Source organism: Miscanthus floridulus, chromosome 3 (assembly GCF_019320115.1).
Source record: "Miscanthus floridulus cultivar M001 chromosome 3, ASM1932011v1, whole genome shotgun sequence".
In the NCBI taxonomy this organism is placed as follows: Eukaryota; Viridiplantae; Streptophyta; class Magnoliopsida; order Poales; family Poaceae; genus Miscanthus; species Miscanthus floridulus.
Window position 1 is genome coordinate 72,270,627 of NC_089582.1, and position 25,374 is coordinate 72,296,000.

The window sequence follows — 25,374 nt, forward strand, 5'->3', positions numbered from 1 at the left end:
GTAAATATATATCTGTTGTACCTCAGGAGAATCCAATTTGGTCTGCCCCATCGCAAGCATCAAGTTGTGGGCCGTATAGAACCCACAAGTGTTGTCCAGAACTTGCTGCTGGCATTACAAACATATGAAACACATGGTAAGCTACGGAATTGAAACACTAATTCGATCACATTTGGAAATCAAGCACTACTTACTACAAATTTGGTGGCATGGGTCAACTTAACATTTTTCTGCCTATTCTTTGCTTTGGGTATGGATTTGCCAAAAGCCCTACATAGACATGAGTTTTTATCACATTTTTTTGACTTTGAATAACATAATTAACAAAGAAACACATGTGTAAATAGTAGGTTAGAAAACACTCACTCATCTATCACAGATTTCAACCCACTCAAATATGTCTTCCTGCCTCCATTAGAGTCGAGGTACAACACCTTCTGCCACATGGAAATGATGATGACAGCAATCTAGTGCACACCATAGTTATGCGCAAACGTCACATAGTCTTTCTTGGCATGTTTCTTTAGGCTTTCTTCCAGGTATGACATGCTAAAACCTCTATCCCTGGTCATGATGTCAATTGATAATGGATTTGGATAAAGAAGGCCAACAGACATAGACGTGTCCCTAGCTTCTACAATCCAGCATCTAGGAATAAAGAAGCATACAAAAGCAATTTAGCAAGGAAATATATGAAGAGCATCCCTACATAACAATGAACGAGTCTAAAATATAAGAAATTGTACTTACAGTGTCAAGCAGCAAAGAATGGACATATCCAATGCATCTAGTGTGAAGAGGTCAAACAAATCATCTAATCCCACAACAAAAGGCTCAGTTTCTAAATCACGCCCAAAATGTTGGAGCTTCAACATACCGACTATTCCATCCGTTCTATTCTTTGAACATGCTTTCATGTAGTAGGCATGAAGAGCAACACACCTAGGTCTTGCCTTCTCAACATCTATTGCTGATAGAATTGGCTATCCAAATTGGAACATAGGGTTGGCCTTTATCCATAAAGTTCCATGTAACACCTCGGGTGTTAGCCTTGCATAACTTGACTTGCATAGCATGAGCATGATCATAAAGCATTCATATATAAGCTTTGACACTTGAAACATTTGATTGAAACATATGTAACATTCTTATTATCTCTTGTTTCCATGTGTATGTGCATATGATCATGAGTGTAAACATGTAGATGATTGTGTGACCTTGCAAATAGCTTAAACATGTTTAGAATATCATCATGAACAACTTTGGTATTTAGGGCTAGGGCTAATTTGGTCATTATGTCATAGTTTAAGTATGTACCATCTTTTGAATGTAGCTTGTTTGACCAAGTTTGAACTAGGTGTTAGAGACCTTGCATGGAGGTGATCACTAAAGCAAAGTTGTAGTATTTGACACAAGGAACAACTTTTATTTTTGGGTCATTGACTGATTTAGCTTCTAACATGCTTGAATTGGTCCCACAAAAGTTAGAAGAATCAAGACTTCAACACTTAACAAAATTTTTCTAAGTCTTGATCACTGACAGTGCTGTCAGCCCAACTTTGGATTGATTTTACTCGATGTTGGTTGGGAATTAGAACACGATTATTGAACAATAGTTGAAGCTGGTACATAGGTCTACCAATTCGGTTTAGGATGTTTGCACAATGGAGCCACGGATTCTCAGTTAACTCGATTGAAAAACTCGTTAGGCTCGGCCTTGCTTAACTGAACCGACTGAATCAAAATCTTCAGTGGCCGACACCGGCAGGAACCGCGCACCGCGTGGAGGTCGCAATGGCCGCACGTCGCCATTGCCCTAATCGCGCCAGCCACGATGCGCCTAAGCGTGGCATTATCACACCAGCACCCGCCCGCTCCTGTCCGTGCCCTCATTTTGCATTTCCTGGCTCTCCTTCATCACTAGCAGCGCCCGCAGCAATAGCCGAGCATCTCCTCGCCTCCACCGTCGCCTTAGCCGTGCGCAAGCTCACGACGAGCCGTCCATTCTTCACCGCAGCAGCACCACTAGCTCCCCAGCAACCTACTACCTCCTCCCGTGTCCGCTGGTAGCACTTGGTGAGCAACAGCGCCGTGCGCTAGCTCGTCGAAGCTCCACCGCTAGCCCCGTCTCCGTGGCCACGTCGCCACCATCCACCCTAGGCCACGATAGGGCGCTAGCTAGCTCCGCCATAGCTCAGTGATGCTCAGCGTAGCATTCGATCGAGCCACCATAGCCCCCACCGGCGTACCGCCATTGTCTCGCCTCGCCGATCCGCCATGGCCGCCACCGTCGTCACTGGCGTCAACCATAGGGCTGGCCAAGTGGTGCGATAGATGCGCTAGGTCAAGTAGGTCTTACCGCATAGACGTCACCGCCGGCAGACTCGCCGTCACGAGCTCCAGCCATGCAGCGTCAAGCGGTGCCGTCGTGCTCTATTTTGTCTCGCTGACCGGTGGGGTCAACTGACCAGTGGGCCCCGCGTGCCAGCGACTCCATGTTTTAAAGCTAGTTCATTTTGAATGCAGATTTCATATGTTTTGTAAATTTTTGTATCTTCAGTTTGGTAGCTTCAAAAATTGTGAAATAAATTTGTTAGTGTTCCTTAGGAAGTGTAGTATTTAGGAAAAATATGTTTTTAACATTTACAGTAGAAATTTTTGGAGATTTAAATAGGGATTTGAAATGTGCTTTTGAATGCATTCAAATTTGTTTATTTTATATCTAGAGTTCCTGTGCTCCAAAAATTATGAAATTTTTGTGGTAAGCTAATCTTAGCATATATGAACTCTGGTAAAAATTTGAGGACCAGTGCATGTGTAGATTTATAGTTATAGATTTTTCTTTTATGAATAGTTAATCCTTGCATGAATTTTTATAAATTATTTATGAATCCAAAATTCATGAAATTTGTTGGAGGTAATCCTAGTACCATATGGATGCTAAGAAAAATAGGAAATCTGTTGCTTGACACTTTTCAATAGGGTTTTCCATTTATGCTATTTCAAGCCTTGCTTCCTTTCCATTTTTGTATAGGATGTTCTACTTGGCAAAATGGCATGAAACTTTTACAGTCGTCCTTTGATAGCATTAGTAAGGCACTGCAAATTTTTGAGAATTTATGAAGTACATCTGGTATATGTTTATTATTTAACCTATGTATCCAAATAAAATAATAAAGGCATATAAATAATTAGTTTAGGCTTCACCATTATATTTTCTTGGATGTATTTGGTATGCTTAAACTATTGGTAGATTTTATGTTGTCAAATTTTGACTGATTACATGAAGTAGAAGTATTGTTACTTTGTATTGCAAATTGAATAGTTCCGGACAGATTCTGGAGTTTGATGAATTGCATGTTGAAAATGAAGTGTACTGTAAAAATGGTTAATAACAAAGTTGTAGAGAATTTGATAAGCTTTCCATAAAGTCCAGGATCACTACATTTGGATTAGTAGAACTCTAGTTATGAGTGAAACAAGTAGCTGATGTTTTGTGGTATAATCGATGCATTGTGGAAGTAGATAATTAAATAATCGAGAAGAGATATGCACCTACTCAATAAACATGATGCACTTATTAAACAGATATGCATTCATAATACTTATGCCATATTCATGCATCTAGGATCGGAGGAAGAGATAACGTTGCTGGAATTCGAAGAAGCAGAGGAAGGGGACCCACAGGAGAATCCGCAAGCCGCAGCTCCCGAAGGCGTGGAGCAGAACCCTGAAGAGCTTCCGGAGTGTCCTGACCACCGCCCTACCTCCTTTCTACGAGGCAAGCCCCGGAGCATTATAAGTCTCCTAGTAATTTACAAATATTTACTTAAGTACTTATGATTGATGCATTAGGTTATAAGAGTTGAATGGAACCACTTGATGCATATACATTCCTTGTCCAGATATTACACCTTTAACCGGTATAGGTCCAGGATCGAATATATGCTTAGCCATGCTTAGACTGGTAGAAGTTGGGTGATGTCCTGTCACCTGTGAGATATAGGTGGATACCAGAGCACGGTTGGCTATATCTGCTATTGTGGAACAGAACCATGGGGTAAAAGTAAATCAAGACCGGGCGGGAGATCGATAGAGAAGCAACAAGGCATGGAGGTCTTGGGTGTGGATCTACCCCCGTCTATGTCAATCAAGGACCGTACCGTTGTTGGAACTTCTGACAAGATTGAACGCATGCCTCTCACTTAGCTGGCCGGATAACTCGTTCCGATCGCGAAGCCGAGTAATTCAACTCAGGCCGGGACCCATTCTATTGTGCGCTCCTTTTGGGGAACGATCAGACTGAGCCTAAGGGCAGGCTTGGCCTAAGCATCCTGGCATCTAGTGTTCTAGATTGTGCGGCATGGTATGGACCCATGAAATGTGTACCTGAGCTGTACCAAAGGTGACCTAAGGCTATCGTGGTTGGTAGACCTGGGTTTGTGTTAGGAATAAATTCCCAACTGGTTGAAATCAATTCGAATCGCCATCTCTCTCGGATAGTGAGAAACTTGACTAGCTCCAACATCATAGCAACTGTGTTATGAAACATGATGGTTCGGATGAAAATGGAATTACAATACCTGCTATGGTTACTATTGTATGCTTTTAAATGATATACCACATGTTTGGCATAGGATAGTTGCTAATCTAGAAATGGATAGTCATAATTAACTCGATAAAGGAATCAAAATTTTACAATGAGTTAATTGCTTTTATGCAAAATGTTGTTGAGTTATGTCTACTTATACAGCCTTGCATAATCTTTGGAGTCATTTTATTTCTGGTTCGTGACGGGTAAGTCTAGCTAAGTACCTTCTCGTACTCAGGGTTTATTTTCCCATTGTTGCAGATGGCACTGTGTATCATGGTTATTGCAAGAGTTGCTTCTATCCCACTATGGATGAGGAGTAAGCCTTGGGCAGCCTTCTTTATTAATTCCTATCCTTGCTTTTGTGGACCATGATCCTACTTGGCACTGTATCAAACTATGTTGGAAACTTTATTTTTGAACTTAATTGCTTCCGCTTTATTTATCAAACTCGGTTTGTAATAACTTTTATTCATACTCTGATGATGAAATGTATCTGTGAACTTTATGTAATATGTGGCATGTATGTTGAATCCTGTACGATCTTGGTTGTTGTAAATCATTTATCAAGACCCGTCGTGGTACTCGACGGACTACCGGGTTTATATGGGTTCAAGTATGATAGTGCGACCGCTTGCGGGCTGCCATTGTACTTGTACTCTTATAAATTGGTCGGTTCTACGACATTCCAATAGGGGCACTCTTAGATGGTTTGGTGGGTTGCGCCTCCTGCTGCTTATGCTTGCCACCCACCTGCTGTTCTATGTCACTCTTTGCTTTTCTAGGGGCTGACGAAGGTGTCGTTGTAGCACGTGAGGACTTAGTTGGCTTCTTGTCTTCAACACTGGCACTCTTCGCTTTCCCATCTTGTGAGGATGAAACATTGGCTACCACATGGTCCTTTAGATTGCTTTTGGCTGACCCATGGCCATGCAGTGGAGGTCTTGGTGATCTTTGAGAAGAGAGCCCCTTTGGTGATACCACAATGCAACCCCTACTTCACTCGACCCTCTTGAATAGAGCCTCTCAAAGATTTGTTATCTTACCACTTGGGGACGAATTCAACACAATGCCCTCATGTTCCGGATATACAAAATCAACATGTACAATGGCATATCTATCTTGTCCATCCTGTACTAGAAGTGAATAGAGCTCATTTTGCTTTAGGAATACATGACCTATTGCTACTACCGCCATTTTATCTCTAGGGTTGATTACAAGTGTACATGTTGTTGGCTCTATAAGAACGTCCACAACATTTGGATCTAGAATTCCACCAAGTCCATCCAACTGTGCATTGCAAACTGCATCTGAGGTTGAGGCACAACTACTCTACCGACCACCTATAGAGGTAGGGGTGTTGGAAGGCGACCTCAAAGGCACTCCTTGTTCATGCAACATGTCCAAGATATCCTTAGTGACCTTCGCAGTAACTTCTTGTGTCACTTGGCTTCTAACTTTTTCTTTAATGGCTTCCACATCCACATTTGAATGCTTCCTCTTTCTATACATGCTGGTGCAATCCAGCCAATACTTCCACCAACATTAACTAGACACACCACGCACGCGCCCTATCTATTCTGGTTGGCCCAAGACCTCTGTGAGCACATCTCTTTCCCTGACCAAAGTGAGCCCTGAAGCTTGAAGTTCTGCTTCCTTCTCTAAAATTTGTCAAGCGACACTTTCAGCTATTTTTGTCGCCCAATGAATCTCAGTAGTACCTTCTGAAATAACTAATGGACTCTGTGCATGCAACCAATTCCTAGGTCAACCAGGAGGATATTTGTCCCAAGGATTACTTATGCCTACGGTGGCTAATTCCCTATCCTCCTACTCCCACTTTTCGGCCATCCCTATCACAGAACCGACCAATTTATAAGAGCACAAGTACAAAAACAATCGCTAGAACGATCAAATTCTCGCACTTGAGCCCATATAAACTCGGTAGTCAACTGAAACCTCAAAGGATTTCAAACCAACTTGCATACAACCAAGATCACAGTAATTCAACATAACATATCATACATTACAACATTTCATAGACGGTTTGCAAATAGATTGCATCACCTCAGAGTCATTGTTATTACAAAACAAGTGTTGTAAAGTACGCGGAAGCAAATAGTTTAACTTACACACTCGAGTTCAAATACAAATACTGGTTTGCTGATCACAACCCGCAAAAGCATTCAGATAAGAGAAACATAGATCATGCCCATGATCTAGTCTTCGTCACCCGTCGGGTGGAGACAATACTTACAAAAGCCCTGATATAGAAGGTCATCTGCAACAAGAGGGAATAAACCCTAAGTACGAGAATGTACTCAGCTAGACTTACCCGTCGGAAACCAAAACAAATGACACCAAGGATCATGCATAGCTTAATTTAGTGGATCTGGCTGACACTTTCTTTTTGTAGAAAAGCATAAGTAATAATGATCAACTATTAACCTGAGCTAGCAGTGACTTTTAGCCATTAACATGTCATCTATAATAGCACCTGTACTAAGCAATCATTTGATTAAGATGCAAACATTAATAACCATAGCAGGTATAAATCGTGGCAACATTATCATCATCATCCATTTAACCATATCGTTAAATTAATTGAATCTACGTTGTCGCTGCTCAGTCAAGCTCTCACTATCTAGGAGAGACGGCGATTCGAATCGATTCCTATCTAGCTGGAGGGGTATTCCTAACACAAACCTTGCTTCCCCCGTCTGGGTCGCAAACAAGTCACCTTTGGTACAATTTAGGAGTCATGAGTCCGATCAGTGCTGCAAAATTAGAGAACCACTCTGCCATGAGTGCTCGGTGACTTAACACGCCCTTGGGCTTACGCCAATGGCTCTTCGCACATCCTTACTTCCATCCAGATTGCGAACCCCTGCTCGTGTCCCTGGCCTAAATCGAGCTACTTAGCTTCACGGTCAGAACGAGTTATCTGGCCAGCTAAATGTTAGGCTGCGTTCAACATGACATAAGGACGTATATAGATCGGTCCTTAAACGATAGAGAGGGAGTCACCATGACCAAACCTACACAAGACTCCGCCCGGTCTTAATTCATTATTAACATGGTTCTTTTCCACGATAGCAAATATAACCAACTGTGATCCACCTCATCCTAAAGCTCGCAGGTGATAGGAAATCACCTGACTTCTACCGCACTAAGCATGGCTAAGCATTAAACCTGTTCCTGAACTTAAATAGGATTCAAGTATGATATCTGGACAAGGATGAATATATAATGCAACAATTGGTTCCAACAAATTCCTATACTTAATGCATCATCAACAATAAGAGATACTCAAGAGGTTTGTAAAAACATGGGAGACTTAATATGCTCCGGGGCTTGCCTTTCAAGAAAGAGGACGGTTGGTGGTTAGGGCACTCGGGCAAATCCTCCTCGACGGCTGCTTCATCGATTTCCTGCACCTCCGGCTCCTCCTCCTGGCTCGCTCCCTCGAATTCCAGCAGCGTCACTCCCTCCGGCACACCTATTGCATGTATGCGCACGATAAATATCATGGATGCACATGAACAAAGTTAGAAATGCTCGGGGAATACACATGCTTACTGCAGTCCGCATTTTCTGACTTAAGCTCTATTCAAATCACTTTAACTTACCAAGTTTATACAATCTAATGTACAATTGCTCATCTTCAGTTAAGGACCTAGCACCTGCACCTAAGCATGTTCTCAAGTAAGGTTAGCACCTAAACAATCAACAAGAACATTGCAACTGAGCACACACACAATCATTCATATTTCAGCAAAATAGGAACTTATTTAGCGGTATAGTAAACTGACCAAAACTGGAGATCTTCAAATCTAAATGATAGGCAACAAGACAATTTGGAAAGCTTATGAAATTTCCTACAATTCATTTTCAGACCTCAAGGCATGATTCCAAATTTTACCAGGTCCAATTTACAGAACCACATACTCAGGTCCAACAAGACAGAGAGCAAGCAAAACTGTGATCTAACTTTGAACAGCTGTAGCTCCTAAACTACTAGGCCAAATACCACCAAATTTTGACAGGAGCTAGATACATAAGTTATCTACAACTTTTGTATTCACCACATTCCCAGCAAACCAAAATATCATGGAGAACTTTGTAAAGTCCCGAGAACTGTCCGGAAAGACATAATGCCAGAAAATATTTATTAACTTATGTTGCAAACTAATAATTGGACAAAACCAACTCTACTCACTTATTACACATGTCACAAGAACACCAGAAAGTAAAGTGTTCACCACCAATTCATTTCTTTTAATGCCTTTCTTAATTTATTTAGTTAATTAAGAGAAATGATAAACATATATGAGAACTACCCCATTTAATCTACAAAAATTACAGTAGGTACTACATGCTCCAAGTAGACCGCTATAAAAATTTCACATCATTTGAGCAAGTATAACATCCTACATAAAAATGACAAGACATAATAGCTTAAAATGACATAATTAGGAAACCCTAGTGAAAAGTGTCAAGCAATAGATTCTATATTTTTCCTAGCATCCTTAAGGTACTAGGACATTCCCCACAAAATTTCATGGTCATAGGACTCATAGATAAATTACAAAAATTCACACAAGGATCATTCAATGATAAAAGGAAAAATCTATAACTCAAAAACCATACATGCAATTACTCAAATTTTTACCAGAGCTTCTACTAAGCAAGAATAGCTCACCAACAAAATTTCATAATTTTTGGAGCACAGGAACTCAAGATATAATTTAAACAAGTTTGCATGCAATTAAAAACACATTTCAAGTTTCAATTTAATGCCTCCAAAACTTCCACTACAAGTGTTCATGTTATATTTTTCCTAAATACTACACTTCCCTATGATTCTAACAAAATTGGAACCATCCAATTTGAAGCTACCAAACTCTAGATATAGAATTTACAAAATGGTTTCAAAACTGGAATAAATGAGCTATCCTATCACTCAATAGACGCTGACAGCTGGGGCCCTTCGGTCAGTGGGACCCAAGCGTCAGTGAAACGAAATAGAGGAGGCGGCTTGGGACGGCGCGGGACCGGCAGAGCTCACTGACGGCAGTGTCTTCGGTGACGGCGACGACACCAACATGACCGCCTCGGCCTCCCACGTTGAATGGTGCCCTAATCACGCTCTCTATCGACCTCTAAGTACTCCGGCCACGGAGCTTGGTGGCTCGGCCATGGCGCACGGCGGCGTGTGGCCACGTTCTGGCCTGACCGGACCAGCGAAGCTGGCTACATCATGACACGAGCAACGGTGAGTGATGGTGAAGCTAAGACGGAGGCTAGGGAAGGAAAAAGGGGAACCGTGCAGTGCTGGCCACGATGAGTGCCACTCCGGCGAGGTGACAGCAAGGGCGACAGCGGCAGAAATGGCCAAAGGCCCTCACCTACGGCTCGTCTGGCTCAGCGAGGGTGACGGCGAGGTACGTGGGGTGCTAGTGGAGCTTTGGGCGGACGCTTGCTGGCTGTGGTACTGCGGCAAGCATGCACAAGCGCGGCGGAGCCGGTGGCGACGACGACGGTCCGCTGCGGCCGCTGTGGGAGAGCAGAGGAAACAAGAAAGGAAATGTGGCGCTGGGGGGCTCTCGGTCACGTGCAGGGGCTTCATTTGGCGCATGGCAGCCCAACGTGGCCCGCGAGGTTAGGGCACTGGTGACGCATGGCGTACACGCGGTGGTGAAACTCTATTGCCAGTCGGACACTGTAGCTTTGATTCAGTCAAGACATCGATGCCTGACAGCGTTACTTGATGACCGTCAAACACCTAATCGGTGGCGAGTTAGCAAAACCTCCTTGAAGCAATCATGTAGAGCTATAATAGGGCTACAACATTGCTTTAGAAAGTATCAGCTAATTCTCAAAGAATCATGAGTTACATCAAGCCAAAGTCAGCCACAGTAATCGGTGAATGCAGTTAACACTTAGAAATTTTTCAGAGTTTCCAAATCAACCCTAAAACTGACTTGTGGGTCCCTTTAGAGCATCTTCTGCACATTTTCATGACTTGGCTCCTAAACAAAGTTTGTTCCTTATAAAATTTGCTACAACTTTGCTTTAGGTTACTCAGACATGCAAACAATCTAAGCTACACTTTTTAAATAGTCAAACTCAGGAGCTCTAGGGGTCCATAATAGTCAAACCATGACTTGGAAACCTAATTAGACAAAATGATCAACATGAACATTGTTCCTAATGAAATTCTAAGTATAACTAAGGTTCTTAGGAGAATAATTAGCCACACCACACATTGGTCACACCAAAATCAAGCATCACATGTACTGAAACAAGGACAAACAAGTGACTTTGTGACTTCTGTTTCCAAACCATGTTTCACTAAAGTTTGTGACATGTTTCAAGAGTGAGTTGTACATGTTGCACTTGAGTGTTACACACTAACCATTTCATAAAACACACACATGGAATATAAACATATGTTGCAATGTTTCAAAAGCATGTTTGATACAATTCTTACTCATGAATGGATGAATGATGCTCATGTTTATGAAATGCAAGTGCAAATGTGGAAGCCAAACACCAGGGGTGTTACAACCCTCCCCCCTTATAAAAATCTCATCCCGAGATTTGACAAGCATACCATTGTTGATAGAATTCCTTATAACCGTCCCTCAAATAATCTTCTCTTTCCCATGTTGCATCACGTTCACTACCCTGATTACTCCACATGACCTTGTAAAACCTGACCACCTGACTCCAAGTCACTCGCTCACGAGTGTCAATTACTCAGACTGGCTTTTCTTCAAAGGTCAAATCAGATTTTAACTCGATATCCCCCAGTGGAACTCTCTCTTTAGGGACGCGAAGACATTTCTTCAATTGGGATACGTGAAAGACATTGAAGATAGCACTCATCTCAGGAGGTAATTGGATTTTGTATGCTACCTTACCACTTTGTCCAATGATTTTAAACGGACCGACATATCTTGGCGCAAGCTTTCGCTTCACACCAAAGCATTGGACACTCTTCATGGGTGAGACTTTTAGATAAATAAAGTCTCCAACTTCGAACTCAATAGGTTTCCTACGACGATCAGCATAACTTTTCTGCCTAGCTTGAGCTGCGGCCATATGGGTTTGGATAGTACGGACTTGTTCTTTAGCTTCTTGAACAAAATCAATTCCATAATATCTCCTTTCACCGGCTTCAACCCAATTCATCAGGGTTCTACACTTCCGACCATACAACGCTTCAAACGGTGCCATCTTGATACTCTCTTGATAACTATTATTGTAAGAGAATTCAGCTAGGGGCAACCACTTTTCCCATGAACCCTTAGCCGAGATGACACATGCTCTCAGCATATCTTCTAAGATCTGATTCACTCATTCAGTTTGCCCATTGGTTTGCGGATAATGGGTAGAGCTTATTACTAACTTAGTTCCTAACAATCTGTGTAAGTGCTCCCAAAAGCAAGCAGTGAACTATGGTCCTCTATCAGAGACAATAGTGCAAGGTATCCCATGAAGTCGGACGATTTGATTAAAGTACAACTCTACATAGTCAGTTGGATGAAAATCTATATGGATAGGAATGAAGTGTGCAGACTTGGTTAGACGGTCTACAATCACCCAAATGGAGTTAAAATTTCTCTGAGTAGTAGGGAGTCCAACAATAAAATCCATACCCATTTCCAACTTGGAATAGAGAGTGGCTGAAGCAATCCAGCTTTCATGTGCACCGCTTTGACTCGACAACAAGTGTCACACCTAGCCACATAGGCAGCTATCTCTTTCTTCATTTTGGTCCACCAAAAGCGAGGCTTCAAATCATGATACATTTTGCTACTACCAGGATGAATAGACAATTTTGAGGAATGTGCTTCGAATAGGATTTGATTTCTAAGCTCTCTATCTTTCAGAACCACTAACCTATCTTTAAACCATAACACATCATTCTCATCTAATCGAAAATGCTTGGTTTCTTGCTCTTTCATCTTGCGCTTGATGTGGAACACACCTGAATCTGTCTTCTGTAGCTCGATAATTCGACTCTGTAGAGTACAATTGATAGTGATGTTGTGAAGGACTGCAGGATGTAGGAGTTTTGATAAATGGAAGTCACTTTCAATCAAAGAGTGGTAATGAGATTTCCTACTTAAGGCATCTGCAACGACGTTTGCCTTGCCAGGGTGATAGTGCACTTGGAGGTTATAATCCTTGATCAACTCAAGCCATCTTCTTTGACGCATATTCAACTTAGGTTGAGTGAAGATGTACTTAAGACTTTTATGATCAGTGTAGATGTTGCACACATTGCCGAGCAAATAATGTCTCTAGGCCTTCAAAGCATGAACAACTGCAGCGAGTTCTAAGTCATGCATCGGATAGTTCACCTCATGCTTCCAAAGTTGGCGAAAGGTATAAGCAATGAGTCCACCCTCCTGCATAAGAACACCTCCTAAACCTGTACCTGATGCATTGCAGAACACATCAAAAGGTTTCTCGATATCCGGTTGCGCCAAAACCAGAGCCGAAGTTAGAAGAGTTCGCAGGGTGTGAAAAGCCGCATCACACTCGGAAGTCTAGACAAACCTCATGTCTTTTTGCAGCAATAGAGTCATAGGCTTGGCTATTTTAGAGAAATCCAGGATGAAGCGATGATAATAGCTAGCCAATCCCAGAAAACTCAGAACCTCGTGCACCGAGGTGGGAGCCTTCCAGTCCAACACTTCTTGCACTTTGGTGGGATCCACCATAATTCCACCATCAGACAACACATGTCCGAGAAAAGGTACCTCACGAAGCCAGAATACACACTTGCTGAACTTTGCATAAAGCTTGTGTTCCCGCAAACTAGTGAGAGCCACTCGCAAATGTTCAACATGATCTTCTTCATTCTCAGAATAGACCAAGATATCATCTATAAATACCACCACAAATTTGTCCAACTTAGGCATAAACACCGAATTCATAAAATACATGAAGTGTGCAGGGGCATTGGTCAATCCAAAAGACATAACAAGATACTCATACAGACCGTATCTTGTAGAGAATGCAGTTTTTGGAACATCCTCGGGCTGAATTTTGATTTGATGATAACCAGATCTCAAATCAATCTTGAAAAAGACTTTTGCTTTAGACAACTAATCAAATAAGATATCTATGCATGGTAGAGGGTACTTATTCTTGATTGTGACTGCATTGAAAGGCCTATAATCTACACACATGCGTAGTGATTGATCCTTCTGCTTCACAAAGATAGCTGGGCACCCCCACCGAGATGAACTAGGATGGATAAGGCCTTTCTTTAGAAGTTCATTCAACTAGGTCTTAAGTTCGGCTAGTTCGTTGGGAGGCATCCTATAAGGCCTTCTAGAGATGGGCGCTGTACCGGGTAGCAACTCTATCTTGAACTCCACGTCTCGATCCGGGGGCAATCTAGGCAAATCATCGAGAGAAACATCCAGAAAATCACACATGACATGGATGTCTGCCATAGCCTTTGCTTGCACCGCATTAGCCGTACAAGAAAGATTGATGTCCCTGGGCAGCTGTACTAGAAAACCCTCCTGATTACAAGGATCTCTGAGCATGACTACTCTAGTCGATGTATCAATAAGCACTCCATGACTGCTCATCCAGTTCATTCCCAATATCACGTTGATACCTAGCCCTGGTAAAACTACCAGATCAACCTGATAACTTCGCCCCTCTATCTCAAATTGTACGTCCCCAACTACAAGCTTGGTTGGGATAGTACCACTGGCAGCCCTAATACAATAACCCTCACCCTCAATAGTGTATGTTTTCTACATAAACTTGGATGCAAATGTGGGACTAATAAAAGAATGCGAAGCACCCGAATCAAATAGTACAACTATGGGGTGTTGATCAACCAGGAACTTACCAGCAGTTACCACCTCTCCTGATAAAATATCAGCAATATTAGTGTGGTTCACCTATCCCTGACGGCCACCTTGGTAGTTATTCTTCTTAGGGTAAGGACACTTCCTCGCCCAGTGACCTGACTTGTTACAGTTCTAGCACGACATGTTGCTTGGCAGAACATTGGAACTGCCTTGACTGGTAGTGCCCTTGGGAAGAGCAACTATAAAAGCCTTGCGAAACCCAGTCTTGCCTGGATTCTTCTTTAGCGATGGGCGGAACCTAGCAGCTAATGCTAGAGGATGAAATGGAGCCCTTTGTGTGATTGAAGCCTTAGATTGTGAGGCACCCACCTCATAGGCCCTCTTACGATTCTTCGAAGCAGCATATAGAACATTGTTGTTCTCTTGCGATAAAGCATCACTCACAAACTCATTAAAATGAGCACACTTGCAATTTCCCATGGTCTTTATCAATTTGGGGCTAAGTCCCCGCTTGAAACTAGCGATCTTTTTGGCATCAGTGTCAACAAACTCAGTAGCATACCTTGCAAGGTTATTGAAAGCCTACAAGTATTCATTCAAGCTCTTGTTCCCCTGGGTCAGCTTCATGAACTCCGTATGTTTGATTGCCATGAGACCAGGAGGAATATAATTTCCCCTGAAAGTAGACTTGAACTGATCCCAAGTGATTTGGGCATTAGCGGGCATGGTGGACTGATGATGACTCCACCAAATACCAGCTAGCCCATGCAGTTGGTGAGAAGCATATTCAGTCTTTAGCACTTTTGTCAAGCGAAGCAGACAGAATTTCTGCTCAAGAGTGTTCAACCACTCATCAGCTTGGAGGGGCTCTTCAGCCTCCTTGAAGATCGGTGGTTTAGTGTTAAGGAAATCTTTGAAGTCGCTATACTGATTTGGTTCTGGTCCTTGGCGTGCACCACGACCATCACAATTTGCAATCGTGTGGAGAGCCTCAGCCATAGTGCATTGTCGTTCCGCAAGAATTGCCATCAATTCCGTTGGTGTGGGTGGTGGTGGCGGTGGGAGATCATCATCATCACCAGCCACACCAGTGGAACGAGTGCGAGGCATCTACAACAATGCGCAACTAGCATTATTGGTGATGTCAGCACATTGGAGAGGAACAATGTAATTACGCCAAACTGAATTTACTAGAGAGAATGAAAACTTCATACAATAAACAGAGGCAATAATTCATTCTCCAATCACCACATCATCAATTAGATTACTAGCGCCATACACAGTGCATTCCAACATGACAAGTTTTAAACTTAATCAACAAGGTACGCATCCCGAAGGGAGCAGATTAAAGTACATTATATGCCAAGTTCAAATTTAAAAGGTACATCCAACATCAGTCATAGGACTAAGTCCATTACACCAATGACTACAAAAGCTTAAACTATTGAGACTTGCTAACCAACTACTCATCGAAGTGATCGTTGTCCACATTGGAGACGTCTTGGACTTCTTCCGGATCTTCCTCTTCTTCTTCATTTGTAGGTTCAGCTACATTGTCATCCATCTGCACGTCCTCTTCTTCTTCATCAGCCTCAATCACTTGAGGTCCACCCCCATTAGGATACCTTGGTATGGGGTGAGGAATAGGAAATAGATGGTTGTTCAGTTGATGGTGCTCAACCTGAAGCTCTTCAAGCTGCTCTTGGAGTTCTTGCTCCCTTTGGAAAGCATTGTGGTTAGCCATGATCTAGCCCTGACGTCTTTCTTCTGCCAACTCTAAGGTTGCATCTCTATGACGGGTCACACGATCCAACTCTTGTGCTGCCTCATCTCTCTCTATGGTGAGGTTCATCATCTGGTTATGAAGCTTGTCTCTCTCGTGTTCTGTTTGACCCCACTGCTATAGGCGATAATTTGCAATACCTTGAATCTCATCTACTTCTTGCTGAGCTCACCCACATGCATCTGCCCTATGGTGATACTTGTGGGCACGTAACCTGAACTTGTGCTGGGCTACCATTGCCTTGCCAGCTTCTTCTAACACACTAGAAAGGGTGTCCTGCCTGACTCAACAAAGCTTCAAGACGGCCATCATAGCACTCATTCCAGCATTGTCGCTCTGAACATGTCCACCACGGCCTCGAACCAAAGCCTGACCAACTTCTTGAGTCCACTCAGCCTTAGTAGGAGCCACTCGATGAATGGATGAAGCTGGTCCACCCACTAACTGATCCCCGAAGCTCTGTGCTATATCCATTAGCACATCAAGGGCAGCCACTTGAGCGGCTTCCCATGGGCTTTGTCCATCAGTCTCAATGCTCCACCCATGCCACAATGGTCTCATGGGGTTCTACGGCACTATAAAGGTCACAACGTACCATGGTACATCTCCCAATGGTATCGCCTGCCTCCACGTGTAGCGGGGTGCCTCTGGGTACCCAACTGAACTAAGCACCCTCCAGAGCAAGGTGGGCGTACCAAACTAGTCCAAAAAGGTGCTGCTACTAGTAGAAAACACGGACACGGCCATCTATATGAAAAAGGGATGCAACTCACGTGAGAGGATTATTTTGTTGAGAGATTGAACTTAATACTTGGGATAAGCAATTATAAGGGAGGGAGTAATGCAATATGAATGACATGAGTGAATATGATGCATGCTCGTTCCGTACGTCCTCACAAACCTAAGAAAAGTTAAGTTTTAGCGGAATATACGGTGGCATACATATGTTCTCTCAATTAACTAGTCGATCTACACGGTCTCAATTAACTAGTCGATCTACATGGTGCGTTGTTAGCATACCTGCAGAAAACTTCATTACAGCCCAACCCAACAAGATATAATGCTAATAATGAAAGTAGCAACTAAGATACTCTCCATATATACATCCCTAGATATATATACTTTGGTATCCAAACTACCCAACAGATGTACCCACAATTAAGTACCTTCATATATACATGTATGCAACATGTAAATACTCCAGTAACCACAACTAACTCTCCCCTAGTCCGACAGTTGGACGGTCATGCTCTCACTGTTCACACTTACCTTAGCGTAGCGGCGATTGATCCATACATTACCATTCAAGCGAATGGCACCCATGCAATAGCACGCCGCATGGACGATGAAATAGAAACAATCAATTTCCCCCAAGTTAGTAATTATATATAGGCCACCTAGAAGTCCTTAAGTGGGCTACAAGGGATGTGATCACCAGTACACCATAATTTTTATGATTTTTGAACACTTATATATAACTATAAGTTGGAAAACTGTTTTCACAACAAAAGCTTTTGTTTTTAAATACCCGTATGACATGTTTAGTGTTGAATCTAGCTCTGATGCCAGCTGTCACAGAACTGACCAATTTATAAGAGCACAAGTACAAAAACAATCGCCGAAATGATCAAATTCTCGCACTTGAGCCCATATAAACCCGGTAGTCAACTGAAACCTCGAAGGATTTCAAACCAACTTGCATACAACCAAGATCACAGTAATTCAACATAATATATCATACGTTACAACATTTCATAGATGGTTTGCAAATAGATTACATCACCTCAGAGTCATCGTTATTACAAAACAAGTGTTGTAAAGTATGCGAAAGCAAATTGTTTAACTTACACACCCGAGTTCAAATACAAATACTGGTTTGCTGATCACAACCCGCAAAAGCATTCGGATAAGAGAAACAGAGATCATGCCCATGATCTAGTCTTCGTCACCTACCGGGTGGAGACAATACTTATAGAAGCCTTGATATAGAAGGTCATCTGCAACAAGAGGGAATAAACCCTGAGTATGAGAATGTACTTAGCTAGACTTACCCGTTGGAAACCAAAACAAATGACACCAAGGATCATGCATAGCTTAATTTAGTGGATCTAGCTGACACTTTCTTTTTGCGGAAAAGCATAAGTAATAATGATCAACTATTAACCTGAGCTAGCAGTGACTTTTAGCCATTAACCTGTCATCTATATTAGCACCTGTACTAAGCAATCATTTGATTAAGATGCAAACATTAATAACCATAGCAGGTATAAATCATGGCAACATTATCATCATCATCCATTTAACCATATCGTTAAATTAATTGAATCTACATTGCCGCTGCTCAGTCAAGTTCTCACTATCCAGGAGAGATGGTGATTCGAATCGATTCTTATCTAGCTAGAGGGCTATTCCTAACACAAACCTTGCTTCTCCCGTCAGGGTCGTAAACAAGTCACCTTTGGTACAATTCAGGAGTTGCGAGTCTAATCAGTGCTGCAAAATCAGAGAACCACTCTGCCATGAGTGCTCGGTGACTTAACCTGCCCTTGGGCTTACACCAATGGCTCTCCGCACATCCTTAATTCCATCCAGATTGCGAACCCCTGCTCGCGTCCCCGGCCAGAATCGAGCTACTAGGCTTCGCGGTCGGAACAAGTTATCCGGCCAGCTAAATGTTAGGCTATGTTCAACATGACATAAGGACGTACAGCGTATCGGTCCTTAAACGACATAGACAGAGTCACTATGTCCAAACCTACACAAGACTCCGCCCGGTCTCAATTCATTATTGACATGGTTCTTTTCCACGATAGCAAATATAGCCAACCATGATTCACCTCATCCTAAAGCTCGCAAGTGACAGGAAATCACCTGACTTCTACCGCACTAAGCATGGCTAAGCATTTAACCCATTCCTAAACTTAAATAGGATTCAAGTACGATATCTAGACAAGGATGAATATATAATGCAACAATTGGTTCCAACAAATTCCTATACTTAATGCATCATCAACAATAAGAGATACTCAAGAGGTTTGTAAAAATATGGGAGACTTAATATGCTCCGGGGCTTGCCTTTCAAGAAAGAGGACGGTTGGTGGTCAGGGCACTCGGGCAAATCTTCCTCGACGGCTGCTTCGTCGATTTCCTACACCTCGGGCTCCTCCTCCTGGCTCGCTCCCTTGACTTCCAGCAGCGTCACTCCCTCCTGCACACCTATTGCATGTATGCGCATGATAAATATCATGGATGCACATGAACGAAGTTAGAAATGCTCAGGGAATACACATGCTTACTGCAGTCCGCATTTTCCGACTTAAGCTCTATTCAAATCACTTTAACTTACCAAGTTTATACAATCTAATGTATAATTGCTCATCTTCAGTTAAGGACCTAGCACCTGCACCTAAGCATGTTCTCAAGTTAGGCTAGCACCTAAACAATCAACAAGAACATCGCAACTGAGCACACACACAATCATTCATATTTCAGCAAAACAGGAACTTATTTAGCAGTATAGTAAACTGACCAAAACTAGAGATCTACAAATCTAAATGACAGGCAACAAGACAATTTGGAAAGCTTATGAAATTGCCTACAATTCATTTTCAGACGTCAAGGCATGATTCCAACTTTTACCAGGTTGAATTTACAGAGCCACATACTCAGGCCCAACAAGACAGAGAGCAAGCAAAACTGTGATCTAACTTTGAACAGCTGTAGCTCCTAAACTACTAGGCCAAATGCCACCAAAGTTTGATAGGAGCTAGATACATAAGTTATCTACAACTTTTGTATTCACCACATTCCCAGAAAACCAAAATATCATGGGGAACTTTGTAAAGTCCCGAGAACTGTCCAGAAAGACATAATGCCTGGAAATATTTATTAACTTATGTTGCAAACAAATAATTGGACAAACCCAACTCTACTCACTTATTACACATGTCACAAGAACACCAGAAAGTAAAGTGTTCACCATCAATTCATTTGTTTTAATGCATTTCTTAATTTATTTAATTAATTAAGAGAAATGATAAACATATATGAGAACTACCCCATTTAATCTACAAAAATTACAATAGGTACTACATGCTCCAAGTAGACCACTATAAAAATTTCACATCATTTGAGCAAGTGTAACATCCTACACAAAAATGACAAGACATAATAGCTTAAAATGACATAATTAGGAAACCCTAGTGAAAAGTGTCAAGCAATAGATTCTATATTTTTTCTAGCATCCTTAAGGTACTAGGACATTCCCCACAAAATTTCATGGTCATAGGATTCATAGATAAATTACAAAAATTCACACAAGGATCATTCAATGATAAAAGGAAAATCTATAACTCAAAAACCATACATGCAATGACTCAAATTTTTACCAGAGCTTCTACTAAGCAAGAATAGCTCACCAACAAAATTTCATAATTTTTGGAGCACAGGAACTCAAGATATAATTTAAACAAGTTTGCATGCAATTAAAAACACATTTCAAGTTTCAATTTAATTCCTCCAAAACTTCCACTACAAGTGTTCATGTTATATTTTTCCTAAATACTACACTTCCCTATGATTCTAACAAAATTGGAACATCCAATTTGAAGCTACCAAACTCTAGATATAGAATTTACAAAATGGCATCAAAATTGGAATAAATGAGCTATCCTATCACTCAATAGGCGCTGATAGCTGGGGCCCTTTGGTCAGTGGGACCCGAGCGTCAGTGAAACGAAATAGAGGAGGCAACTTGGGATGGTGCGGGACCGGTGGAGCTCGCTGACGGTGGTGTCTCCAGCGACGACGACGGCACCAACATGACCGCCTTGGCCTCTTGCGTTGAATGGTGCCCTAATCATGCTCTCTACCGACCTCTATGTACTCCGGCCACAGAGCTCGGTGGCTCGGCCATGGCGCATGGCAGCGCGCGGCCACGTTCTGGCCTAACCAGACCGGCAAAGCTAGCTACATCATGACATGAGCAACGATGAGTGATGGTGAAGCTAAGACGGAGGCTAGGGAAGGAAAAAGGGGAACCGTGTAGTGCTGGCCACGACGAGCGCCACTCCGGCGAGGTGACAACAAGGGCGATAGTGGTGGAAATGGCCAAAGGCCCTCACCTATGGCTCGTCTGGCTCAGCGAGGGTGACGGCGAGGTATGTGGGGTGCTAACGGAGCTTTGGGCGGATGCTTGCTGGCTATGGTACCGCAGCGAGCATGCACAAGCGCGGCGGAGCCGGTGACGACGACGACGGTCCGCTGCGGCTGCTGTGGAAGAGCGGAGGAAACAAGAAAGGAAATGTGGCGCTGGGGGGCTCTCGGTCGCGTGCAGGGGCTTCATTTGGCGTGCGGCAGCCTGACGTGGCCTACGCAGTTAGTGCACCGGCGATGCGCAGCGTACACGCGGCAGTGAAACTCTATTGCCAGTCGGGCATTGTAGCTTCGATTCAGTCAAGACATCGATGCCTGACAGCGTTACTTGATGACCGTCAAACGCCTAATCGGTGGTGAGTTAGCAAAACCTCCTTGAAGCAATCATGTAGAGCTATAATAGGGCTACAACATTGCTTTAGAAAGTATTAGCTAATTCTCAAAGAATCATGAGTTACATCAAGCCAAAGTCAGCCACAGTAATCGGTGAATGCAGTTAACACTTAGAAATTTTTCAGAGTTTCCAAATCAACCCTAAAACTGACTTGTGGGTCCCTTTAGAGCATCTTCTGCACATTTTCATGACTTGGCTCCTAAACAAAGTTTGTTCCTTATAAAATTTGCTACAACTTTGCTTTAGGTTGCTCAGACATGCAAACAATCTAAGCTACACTTTTTAAACAGTCAAACTCAGGAGCTCTAGGGGTCCATAATAGTCAAACCATGACTTGGAAACCTAATTAGACAAAATGATCAACATGAACATTGTTCCTAATGACATTCTAAGTATAACTAAGGTTCTTAGGAGAATAATTAGCCACACCACACATTGGTCACACCAAAATCAAGCATCACATGTACTGAAACAAGGACAAACAAGTGACTTTGTGACTTCTGTTTCAAAACCATGTTTCACTAAAGTATGTGACATGTTTCAGAGTGAGTTGTACATGTTGCACTTGAGTGTTACACACTACCCATTTCATAAAACACACACATGGAATATAAACATATGTTGCAATGTTTCAAAAGCATGTTTCATACAATTCTTACTCATGAAGGGATGAATGATGCTCATGTTTATGAAATGCAAGTGCCAATGTGGAAGCCAAACACCAGGGGTGTTACAATCCCAGCATACCCTCTTGTCCCCAGGCAGTGGTCGTGCTTGCTCCTCTCCTGAAGCTTCTTGTATTTCTCACTTATTTCCTTTGCTTCTTCGCTCTCCTTTAGTTCCACAATTTTTTCCCAAACTTGACATGGAATGTATGGGTGCTTCACCATGGCATCCAACCCTTTCCTAATGAAACAACATACTAGCTTGCTTTTGTGGGTTCTCCAACTTTTGGCTACCATCTGCATCATCATCTTAAACGCCCTATCCTTCAATGCAACTGGAAACTCCAATCTAGGATGGACACACTCATCAAATAATGACCACTTGTCCTCTTCACTTAGGTCATTGAATGAAGGCAACATCAAGGATATCCTTTGTCTAGCAATCAGACCAGCAAGCTTCCTCATTCTTATCTGGGCCTTCTTCTCAGTGGGCATCCTAGTTGGAGTAAGCTTCGTGACAACTATAGTGTCCTCTGGCAACTGTGCGACTATACTCTTTCTACGGTGGCGACACGGAGGTTCAGATGTCTGCCCCTCTTCAGTAACATCTCTCCCCCCTCTACAGTAACATCTATATGTTGGTCCTCTGCACTAGCATATCTCTCTTCCTCCTCTACACTTGTTTCATCTTCAGTTGATGATTCACATTCCTTATCAGCCTATAAAACAAATTTTAGTAAGGTTAATTAGTGACTAGGATAGAGCTCTGCCATCTAACAGTAAGTAGTGTTAGTATATCAAAGCTAAAGCTTACCATTCTGATAGGGATCTGTACGTAGTCAACAGCTAGCACTCACAAGACACAACTAACACCAATGATTAGCCTTTGTTCGTTGCCAGATTCCTAGAAATAGCAAGTAAAAGTAGTAGTGCAACAGTCGTAGTAGTACTTGGTAAAAGAATATGACCTGTCTAGAAATCTTTGTTTCTATTATCTAAATGGATAGTCTGTCCTAGAACAGAATAGAATTTTCCTAGTCTGACCAATAAAAGCAGACATGCTACCCCACCTAAGTTATTAGTTCGGCTGTTTTATTGTCCACATAAAGCAGGAACATTTTGATCAGAGGAAACTGAACTTATTGATAACAATAGCTTAGACTTCATTATATGGTATATCATGGTATATCTAATACTAAAATATCAAATCCAAAGTGTCTATAGGATTGGCAAAGCGTTCCTATGGCCCAATTGATATCTCCTTTGTGTTAATAAATAACATGGAAGCAAGATAACCAAATTAATAAGCACCAAACTAGAATTAAAGAACAACCTAACACAAATATGGGTTACTCCAAACAAGAGTAAGTTCAATAATGACTGCACTTTGGGCATTTGTTCTTAAGTCTAATAAACAAAACTAACTCATTAATCTTTTAAACATGAACCCTCTAAATGAAGAAGTCTGAGACGTGCAGCATAAATACTCGAAATATCACTCATAATCAATATATGAAGCTATATGATCATGCCTTTGAAAGCACACCTACAACTATGTATATAAGAATTTACATATAAGTTACAAAAATAGAGCACGACAATATCACCTCAGTTGCCGTCGGTTTGGATATCCAAGCACATGGCTGTAAACTTTTAGAGCACAAGGATGGATAGAATACATAAATGTATAAGCAGTGTTTATAATGATAATATAAGCATAAGCTAGATCACAAGGGTCATAATATGAAATTATTGACTAAAAGAATCACAACTATGCCTATTAAGGCTAGAACAAGTGTTGAGCAAGAAGTACAAGTTAGATGCCAACATATAATAATTTTACTATTATAAGTGGAATCTCAAGATATATATGCAGACACCATATAGTACTTTATTAGAGCACATATATATAGCAGCTTTTCAATAAGCTTAATTCTTATGATTAAAGCTGGAAATATAATAATGCACTTAAGAATTATAGCTACTTTGTTATCTACTGAATTGTTATAGCTAGTAAGAATTTATCAAATCCATGAAAAAATATAGCTACTTGATCGTTACAACTTGAGATAAATCATCACCAATAGCTAACTGATGAATAGGATGTTTCCTAAAGCTAAATATAGCTATTAATTATTAATTGCTCTTAGTTGTGATAGTGATAGCTGCTAGCACCTAGCAGCTAGCAGTAGAATGCCTGTACTCCCAGTAATAGAAACATAAGATCTCCCAAAATGTTACTTAATCTGCCACTTCTAGTATGCATACTCTGTAAATTTTATACACTGAAGAATGAGGAAGGAAAAAAGATAGAAGAATCAACAAGACTCAGACGACGCAGAGCAACATACAGAGCAACATAAGCAAAGTCAACAGACTAATGGCTGAGCTGAGCGGTGGGAACACAACTAACCGATTGTTATGTCTATGTGTGGCTGCTGGCTGTTTTGGGACCTAGCAGATCATTGGTGATTCAGTCACTAGCAGATACAGATCTAGTGCAGGGACAGGGAGACACGCATGGACAGAGAACGGAGTAGCAGAGACTTGTGCAAATCATAGAGGCAAGGGGGGCCTGAGCCTAGCTTGGCCCCCATGTAGCTCCATCCATGTGTACTTCTACTAGTATCTATCACTACAACTACTCATGTATTAGTTTCAGTTCATAGCTCAACTGCTACTTGTAGTATTGTGATGTGCATTCTAAAAATAAAGCTCACAAAAGCATTGGCCTTAACCTAACCAACCTCTCCATACAAAGCTCTTTGATCTAAATTCATTTAAGGCACCACGAATGTGTTTTGTTGCAGCAACAGCATGATTTAATTGTCACAAAGGAGAAAGCTATTTCATTATGTAAAGAAACTATAAGAGACATAGTATCAGCTCTTTCACAGACCACAGAAAAATAATTGCTCCTTCATTTTCAGTAAACTACT

At 41.9% G+C, this 25,374-nt stretch overlaps 1 pseudogene; it reads right to left on the reverse strand.

Annotated features, from left to right (window-relative positions):
- Positions 1-362: 362 nt before the first annotated feature.
- The window catches only part of LOC136543886 (uncharacterized), a 34,852-nt pseudogene continuing 9,840 nt past the window's right edge, over positions 363-25,374 (reverse strand).